The 9,585-nt window shown below is 56.1% G+C and overlaps 1 protein-coding gene across 4 annotated transcripts in view; it reads left to right on the top strand.

Annotated features, from left to right (window-relative positions):
* The first annotated feature begins 1,542 nt into the window (after window positions 1–1,542).
* GTF2IRD1 (GTF2I repeat domain containing 1) overlaps window positions 1,543–9,585 on the top strand; it is a 71,894-nt gene continuing 63,851 nt past the window's right edge. For all 4 annotated transcript variants that reach the window (XM_058037523.1, XM_058037521.1, XM_058037522.1 and 1 more), the window contains exon 1: window positions 1,543–1,614. The gene's annotated coding sequence lies outside the window, so the exon portion shown is untranslated. The remainder of the gene's footprint in view (window positions 1,615–9,585) is intronic.

Genomic DNA, 9,585 nt, shown 5'->3' with positions numbered 1-9,585 from the left:
CAGAAAACCCCCCTTCTATGCTCCTCCAGAAACTGGAAAAAGAGTGTTTCCTCTTAAAATGTTTTCTTCTCCCCATGGCCCTGGAGAGGGCAGATAATGGAGCAGCTGCCTAACACATACTTCCAGGGAAAACTACTTCTAAAACTTCAGAGGTTAAAATAGTGTCAAGTTATTTTTAGTAGTTTTTCATTCATTTTAATTTGCCATTCATCAACATGCAGCACGGAAATCAGAGAAGCATCGCTCACTCCTGGTGGGTTCCTCTCCCTGTGCCAAGCTATGCTGAGCCAAGGCATGCTGAACTGAGCTGTGCAGGGCCAGACTGTGCTGAACTGAGCTGTGCAGGGCCAGGCTGTGCTGAACTGGGCTGTGCAGGGCCAGACTGTGCTGAACTGGGCTGTGCAGGGCCAGACTGTGCTGAACTGAGCTGTGCAGGGCCAGGCTGTGCTGAACTGAGCTGTGCAAGGCCAGGCTGTGCTGAACTGAGCTGTGCAGGGCCAGGCTGTGCTGAACTGAGCCTTGCAGGGCCAGACTGTGCTGAACTGAGCTGTGCAGGGCCAGGCTGAGCTGAGCTGAACTGTGCCATGCCTCTGAAGCACCTCAGCTAATGAAAACAAGCTGAAGAGCTGGGGTTGTTCAGCCTGGAGAAGAGAAGGCTCTGGGGAGATCCTAGAGAACTTAGAGACCCTTCCAGTGCCTAAAGGGGCTCCATGAGAGCTGGAGAGGGATTTTGAGCAAGGGCTTGAGAGAAAGGACAAAGGGGAATGGCTTCACACTGCCAGAGGGCAGGGAAGAATTTCTTCCTGGCTCAGGTTGCCCAGAGCAGCTGTGGCTGCCCCATCCCTAGAAGTGTTCAATGCGAAGTTGGACGGGGCTTGGAGCAACCTGGGACAGTGGAAGGTGTCCCTGCCCATGGCAAGGAGCTTGCAACAAGATGATCATTGAGGTCCCTTCTAACCCAAACCATGATGCGGTGCTGTGACTCTATACCATGCCATGTCCCCACGGATCAAGCCGTGCCAAGAGGTGCCAATCCACACGACACCCGGTCCAGCCCAGCCGTGCCAGCACCAACAGGTGGCGACACGCACCCGCGGCACCCCCGAGCCGGGGGCGCGCCGGGGCCGCGCCGGGGACGCGCCCGCGTGGCCCGGTACGGTGTGTGCGCGTCCCCGGCGCGGCGTGAAAGGACTTCCAGAGCTCCCCCGGCCTTCACGGCCCCCCCTCCCCGATTTCGGGCTGGTTAATCCCGTGTGGAAAGGGCAGCCAATGGATGCGGCCGTTGCGCGGGGTTGGGATTAGCGGCGGGGCGAATGGCTGGCACTTTTACTGGGATTACAGAACAAAGAACTGCTCTCCCTGCCCGATTTGGGGTGGGGGGGGGGGGGAGAGGGGAAAAAAAAAAACAAAAAACCGACACCCCTCTCTCGGCTTCTTTTCATTCCTGTAGGCCCCTGTCGGGCTGTACCGGCTCCGCCCGGGAAGCGGCGGGAGGCGGCGGGAGGCGGCTCCATCCCGGCCCCCGCCCGCCCGCCCCCGCCGCTCCCGCCGCTCCCGCCGCTCCCGCGCAGCCTCGCCGGGGGAGGCAGCGGCGCCGCGCCCCAACCGCCCGCGGTAAGGAAAAGTTTTGGCCTCCCCTCCGCTCTTGACGGGTCCCCTCTCCACCCCCAATGCCGGCCCTGTGCGGGGAGCCGCGGCGGGGGCGCTGGGGGTGCGCGGTGCGATGGGGGAGCGGTGGGGCTGGGGGTGCAGGATGCGGGGGGCAGCAGGATTCGGGGGGTGGTTGGGAGGGTCGGGGCCGGAGGTGTGCGGGGCAGCATTGGGGATCCGGGCGGAGGGTGGTGCTGAGGATGCAGCGCAGGACGTTGGGTAGGGTGAGCGCTGGGAGATGCAGAGGGGCAGCGGGACTGCTGGAGGGGGGTACGGCTGCAGGGCTGCTGAAGCACATCAGGGCTCGGGGGATGTCAGTGGGCAGCAGGGCTGCTGGGGAGATGATGGGGCTGCGGGCTTGGGGGGCAGGAGGGTGGGGGCGCATGCTGGGCTCTTTAAGGCTGAGGGATGCTCTTTAGGGCTGAGGGTTGGGGGATTCATTAGGGCTGGTGGGGGTTAATGGGGCTCTGGGGGTGCGGTGTGGCATCAAGGCACGGGGGATGTTGGGGTTGCTGCAGGGGATGCTGAGATTATTTGGGCTGGAGAGATGCTGGGGGAGGAATGCCAGGCTCATCAGTGTGCGAGAGTTCAGGGGGCAGTAGGAATACTGGGAGCTGATGGTGTGGGGGGATGCTGCAGGGCAGTAGAGCTTGGCAGGGGTTCTGGATGTTATTAGGGTTGGGAAGGATACTGAAGATCTGTAGGGCTTGGAGATGCTGGGGATATTGGAGCTGATGGGGTGTTGAGCTCATTGCAGCTGTGGGGTCACTGGGGCTGGTGGGGGGAATGCCGGGGTGATGATGGGCCCTGGGGTTGGTGGGATCCATGGGGGCTGTGGAGGGATGCCGGGAAGCAGCAAGGCTGGGAGGGCATTAGGAGCTGCAGAGGGGGTGCAGGGAGCAGTGGAGCTGGGGGTGGCACAGGGGATGTCAGGCTGGCCCTCAGGGGTGGCCCACATCCTGAGGGCATTTCTGTGACCACCACCTGCCCTGGCTGTGCTGGACGGTGCCAGGCAGGAAGGGGAGCTGGAAGCAGGGCTCTGCCTCCTCTGTGCTGGTGTGGGGACTGGCAGCAGTGCTGCTGGAAATAGAAACGGTGCTGAGCTGGTGAAGTGCTTGGGGCTTCAGCTGGACTGGTCACTGGCCTGGGCACCGTGGCCTGAAGGCACAGGCATCCTCTGCAGGGTGAGTGGAGGATTTTTGGTGCCGAGGGATGGCTGTGGTAGGGAGAAAGTTGCTCCCTGAGGAGCAGGTGCCCTTGTCCTTGCAGCGTGTGGGGCTGGCAGTGGGTTTATCTGGGATAAGCTGTAAATTGGAGTGATCCTATTAATGTGCCTTGTGCAGGAGTGAGCCTGGACCCGGCGGTGCTGTGCAGGTAATCCTGGTGGGCTCTGGGCACTGCCAGGCGAGGGCACTTTGGGAGGTGATGGTGCCACTGAGCACCATGGCAGAGCTGCTATGGGCACTTTGAGGCTGGTCACCCAGCCTGCTGCCACATCTGTCACCTGTCAGTGTGAAGCTGTGGACACTGGAACCACCTGGGGACATCAGTGGTGGCCTTGCATAATGGGAGCTTCGGGGCGTCTGCTCTTGGTGCTGCTCCCACTGAAGGAGCTGTTGAAGTGCTGTAGCTGGGGAATAATCCTGTGAATGTGAGAGCCTTTAATTCTCCAGAGGCCCCCAATGCACCCATGCCCATTAAGCTGGTCATTGCCATCTGAGCCTGCAGAATCCCCTTCTGTGGAAACTGCTGCAGCACTATGGGACCACCAGGATGAGAGCTGACCCTGCTGGCAGCCAAAGGCTGTCCCAGTGCCTGTGCTGCAGCCCCTGAGGCAGAGCAGCCAGCCTGGCACGGCAGCACGTGCTGCCATGGGAGCAGTGTCAGCAGCTGTGTGTCAGGGCCCTGTGTCAGGTCAGTGTGTCAGGTTTTATCAGCACCCGAGGGTCCCCTGCTCTCCTCCCTTCAGCCTTGCAGAGCCAGAGTCCCTGTGACCACCAGTGGCCACTGAGGGACAGGGTGCCCTGCTTTGGGGCTGTGCCACTGCTTTCCCATGCACCCTGGCTCTCCAGGCTGGCACGGCCTCTCAAAGCCACATTTCTGGGGTGACACCTGCCAGGGATGTGTTGGCACTGGACAGGAGAAGGGATCGGGCAGCTGCCCTCATGTGGTGCTTGCAGAAGCTGAGGAATGAATGAATGCTGCCAGGGATTTGCTCTGGTGCTGCTGCCTGTCCCTCCTGAGAGGGCTTTCACTTCTCTGGAGGAGCTGCTGGTGCTGTGGCTGCTCCTTCAGGTTTGCTAATGAGGAGCTGGGGCAGATGAGCAGGAAGCTTCTCAAGGACACGTTTAGCAACCTGGCTCTCTCTGCCTGGCTGAGACACAGTGCCCACACTGGCAGCCCAGCCCTTCCTCTCACAAGAACCCTGCATGGGGCAGGAGGTGACAAGAACGGTGGGCTTTGGGGCCAGCACAGAGGGTACAGGTCTGCCTGTCCTACATGGTGTGCATCACATGTAACTGGAGTGTTGCTTCTAGGAAGGAGAAGAACACCAACCCCCAAAGTCCCAGGCCAAAACACAACCTCTGGCCTCTGGAGTTAATGGGGGATTCCCATCTGCTTCTCCCACAGGAAATAGCTCAGATGTTTTTTGGCAATTATCAATGCCCTGGACTTCCTTCAGGAATTTTGTCAGCAGCACCCCAGCAGCCAGGCTGCAGGAATGCACAGGGACTCCAGCTGGAGGTTGGCTGCAGGGCTGACCCCTGGCCTTGCTGCTGGCTGTCCCCATCTTGGGCAGTGGTGTTGGGCATGGTTTGGTTATTCTGAGTGCTGCCAGCACCCATCTGCAGATGCCTGTGGTGAGTGGAGGTGGTGATGGTTTGTCATGGAAGAAACTGTGTGAATGGATCCTGCTGCTCCAGGATGACTGGGCTGAGGTGCAAGGGGTGTGTGATGGTTTGGGGAAGGGGCATGATGGGCAGATGAGGGGCTGTGTTATTGTTCTGGCTTTGCTCCTCTAGCCACATGTGTGGCTGTGTTAACACCTTGCCGGTAATGACAAAACTTCTTCAGGGCTTTGAGGGGGGAGCAGAGGTTTGCCACCACCAGAGACCTTCTTGAGGACAGGGAAGGATCTACTGGGAGCCCCTCCCGAGATGGAGGTAGCTATCCATGAGCTGAATATGTGTTTATTGACTCCTTCATTGGGAGGAGCCCAGCTGGAAGCTATGGGGAAGGGGTCTGGTGTCCATCTGGGTTGTGGCCAGAGCAGTGGGGCTGGGGGTAGAGAGAGCCCCAGCTGGAGGTTTGCAGAGGAGGTGGCAGCTCTTTGCAGACTGGAGTGAAGCCTCCCAGGGCTCTGCTCTGCCCTGTGGCAGCCCTGTCCCTTCACAGGGCATGTTCAGTTTGCATTTCTTGAAATGTTGTCTTTAAAAAGCAGTCAAGAGCTGCAGGAAGCTGCAGTGGCCCCAGGTGGGCTTTAGGGATTGTGGTCATGGGGATTTCTGGCTCGTTGTTTTGATGCTTCATTTCTTGGTGCTGCTCCTTGCTTAAATTTGCTTCAATCCCAAGAGTGGTGGAGCACTGGGCTGAGATGTTTCTGCAGAGACCCCCAAATCAGCTGGGGCATGTGGGACCACCTCATGTCCCATCCTGGTCCAGGAGCTGCTGCCAAACACCACCTTAGGAGCTCACCCAGAACACAGCGAGGCTCTCCTTGCTGTGGGAGCAAAGGAAAGCATCCCTTGAGTGAGATGCTGTGGAGAAAAGCACTGGGCACATGGACCCCTCCTGGGCACATGGACCCCTCCTCAGGAGCTGACTGTGCTGAGCAGTATTTACATTTGTCCATGCAAACAGCTTCTGTGGGGGTTTTCTGGCTTCACATTGTCTTATCTCTGCTCTGTGCTGGTCTAGGTGGTATTAAAAGGTAATTAATTAATCTGGGTGGAATGAGTGGGGGACCAGTGAGGAGCATCACCACGTGGATGTCATTGTCCTTTGCCAGCGTGTCCCTCCTCAAAGCCAATCTCCACCTCTCAATGAGGGCTGAGATGTCCATCTTCATTTTCTTTACATCTCTGACATTAAACAGAGCAAGTGCCAGTGGGTAGAGTGGTGTGAACCCAGGATAGATCCTGGAAATGTGCCATGGAGAGCCCACCTGCATGCCTGGAGATGGAAGAGACAAGCCCAGATGCCTCCTGGCCATGGGTGACATCCCCTGTGGGGTGTGCTGGGGTCTGGCAGTGCCCCTGGGCCAGCCAGGTGCCTGCAAAGGCTTGTGGTGGGCACCACAGACCTGCTGTTGATCTGTTCCCACAGCCTCACAGTTAAAACCTGGCAGCCCAGAGGGTGCTTTGAGGTGTGGATCCCACTGGAGATGGCTGGGAAGAAAACTGCTGGGCAGGATGGTTTTAACCATTTTTAATTTTTGGATCATTTCTTGAACTTTTTGGTGATATGTGTGGATGCTGGTTGCTGCCAGGGTTGTGTGTCCTGCTTGGCTTGGTTTGTTCTGGAGGAGAAACCTCCCCCTGCAATGGATGCACAGAGATTGCAGATTTATGTGCTTCTGGGAGAAGAATATAGAGCCTGGGCCTTGATGGCAGCAGCACTTTTCAGTCCCAGTTCAGCTCCCTGGATGAAGCAGGATGGGTCCATGGGGTCCCTGCCATGGGTTGTGCCATGGTGTGGCTCTATAGGAGCCCTTGGCTTCCTTCTCCCTGGCTAAAAACCTGCAAAGCTTTTCAACAGGTAACTGTTGTTTGGGAGAACATAGGGGCAGTTGGTCTGGCTTAGGGAAAACTTAGAGTGGGAATCTTCCAGAGCAAGATGACACTGGAAACAAAACACCCCAGTGGGTGAGAAAGATCTCCATGGTTTTATGTGGTTGCTGTGCTGGAAGTTGCTTCACCCACCTTTAAGGGATGAGTGCCTCTCTGTGCCCAGGTTTTGGCAGAGGTCACATTGTGTCTTTGGCTCCAGCTGTGTCTGTGTGGATGTCTCCTGCCTGGGAAGCCACCTACAGCTCAGTAGCTGTGAGAGGTGACCTTGCCTTGGGGCACTGGCTGCTCCTTTGCTGCTGGGCAGCACCAGAGGACTGGCCCTGGGCAGTGCAGACATCTCAGGCCATCTCACCCAGCTGGAGGTGGCTCCCTGGAGCTGGGCAGAGCTCCCACGCTGACAGGATGCACAGATGAAAGGCACAAACCCAGCCCTGCTGCTAATGAGCAGCAATCCTCATGCCAGCCATTAACCCTGTCCACCTCACAAGGGCTCAGTGCCAGGCACGTTGGTGCCAGCGCTGCCCTCCCTGCTGCCACTGTCACTGACTGCTGCAGGAGGCTGGAAGGTTTTGGGTGAGGCTTGGGACAAGCTGCTGGTCCTGCTGCAGGGCTGAGATCCCACAGGGATGTTGGTGGCAAGGGAAGGGATTTCCCTGGATGGATGCTGCTTGGACAGTCACAAAAGATACCATAAAGTTGCATTTGTGGTAGGGTGGATACTGAGTCCAGTGGGATGGGGATTTTGGCATTGGTAGGATGGGGCTGTGCCCACTGTGGCTGTGCCTTGGGATCTCTTTGAGGCTTCCACCAAAGCTACACTGCTTCCCACTGGGCTGGATTTCTCCTTGTTTCACTGCAGGGTAGGAGACAGGGATGGAAAAACCTGTAGGAAAGGCAGGATTATGTCTCCCTAATTAGTAGGGACCTGATTATCATTTCTTCCCAGAGCTCTGGTAATGATTAAATATGTGGGAATTATCTTTTATTATTTGTATTGCATTATTATTTAGGAGGCTGGGACCCTGTTTGCTGTGCAGACAGGGAATGACAGTCCTTGCCAGGAGGAGGAACGCTGTCTCTGGCGTCCTGCTCTGGGTGGATTGGGGGTTGAGCTCTGTGTGCCCCTGGCATTACCCAAATTGCTACAGCAACTCCCCACCCCAGCACTTAAAAGAATTTAAAGCATTGAATTGTATGTCTTTTTTGCTTGCATGTGAGTCACATCTGTTTTAGTATAGGGAAAAAAAATTAGTGTATTACTGTGACCTCTAAAATCACGATTTATATAAAGATCTAAAATTACATATATATATTTTTTTGGCACCAGCATTGTCAAAGCTCAGGCGTTGGCCACTGCTTTGAGATGCTCTGGCTTTATTGTTGGAGGGCTACAATAAAGCAATCTTGTTAGGTAAACATAATGATGTTATGAGCCACCATCTGCTGAGGAGCTGCTGCAGGGAGCAGTGGGAGCTGCCTGCTGTACTGCTGCTCCCCTGCCACTTCCTGCTGCCTGGTGTCAGATGTGTCCTAGGAGCAACACCAGTGCCTGCTATGGATGGAGAAGGGACTTTCTCTTATGGCTTCCTCCCTCTTCATCAGCTGGCACATGAGCTGCTGGGCCCTTCCAGCTGGTGAGGACCAATTCCCACTGGAGTGCAGTGAGGCTGTTGGGGTGATGGTGGGTCATTGGCCAGCTTCCCAAAAACTGGGCCACCACACTGCTGAGCTGTGGAGACCCAGGTGTGTTGGAATGCTCTGAGGACACCACAAGGTGCCCCCAGGTGCCTGGGTCCCACAGAATCATCCTTGCTCCCACCCGAGCAGTGGGACACCATCCTGGTGACAGCAGGGACCCCCAAACCCCCCTTGGTGCAAACTTGCAATCCCTGGCATGAAGGATTGCACTTGGTGAGCAAAATATGTGAGGAACTTTGCTTGTTTAAAATGCCTTTGGGGTTTGGGTCTTGAATAAACATCCTGGTTGGGGTTTGGGTTGGAGGTTTTCATCCTGGGAAAGGCAGGCTGGGGGGAAGGGAGCTGCTCCACTGCCCCCAGCCTGCATGCACCTTCTGACAAGGTTAAAAATGGGCTTCATTAGGAGAGGATCACTGGAAATAAATTGCTCTGCACCCTTTAGGGGAACTGCTGGGCTGTAATTTTATCTTGTCTTCCCGGGGAAAAATGCCCAGAAACCCTTTAAGTGAAATGACAGCATTTTACCCTGAGCTAGAGTTTGGTATTTTTGCCCCCCAAAATGTGTTTACCTCCATGCCCTCAGATGAATTTCATCCAGGATCTTGAATCATGGAACCATAGAATGGCTTGGGTTGGAAGGAATATTAAAATCACCCTGTTCCAGTCCCCTGCCATGGCAGGGACACCTTCCACTGTCCCAGGCTGCTCCAAGCCCCAATTTCCAGCCTGGCCTTGGGCACTGCCAGGGGATCCTGGGGCATCCACAGCTGCTTTGGGCACCCTGTCCCATCAAAGGTGGGGGGTTAGCTGGGGTTCATGTGCCAGCCCTGCCCCACAGCTCCTTGGGAGGTGCCAGGCTGGGCATCAGGGCATTATTGCCCTTAGAAAACAGCACAGCCCAAGCAGAGTGCCCCAGTGCTGGTACTGCAGATCCACAGGCAGAGGTGAGTGGGTGGTGACCTTTAACAGGACATTAAACATTTATTAAACCTGTCAGAATTAGTGTCAGGCTGTTTTGGGGTTTTTGTTTGTTTGTTTAAAATGAGAGGGGAGAAGAAAGACATTTAAGAGAGACACGCATGACTGGTGTCATGAGCTGATCAGCCTGATGCATCCAGTCCCACATGAGCTCTCAAAGTGAAACCTGGCTCTGGGATGGACCCAGCACCCACCTGTGCCCTTCCCAAGGCTCCTTGCTGGTCCTGCTGCATCCATTCATCTGTGCCCCTCAAATGCTTATTGGTTAGGTGGGCTAATTTTCCCCCCACTGTCTAAAGGTTTATTCCTTTGGAGGGTGGGAGAGGGAGATCAGCCCCACTTCTCCCTGGCACTGTCCCCCCAGCCTTCTCTATGCCACCCATCTGAGGGTTGTGTGCTCTCTTGAAAACTTCTTTGTTTCCCCACATTTTCTGTTGTAATTTATGTACAGTACCACTGCTTGTTGGAA

The sequence above is a fragment of the Melospiza georgiana genome, chromosome 19 (assembly GCF_028018845.1).
Source record: "Melospiza georgiana isolate bMelGeo1 chromosome 19, bMelGeo1.pri, whole genome shotgun sequence".
In the NCBI taxonomy this organism is placed as follows: Eukaryota; Metazoa; Chordata; class Aves; order Passeriformes; family Passerellidae; genus Melospiza; species Melospiza georgiana.
The sequence above is the reverse complement of the archived record's forward strand: the minus strand, read 5'-3'. Positions and strand labels throughout refer to the sequence as shown.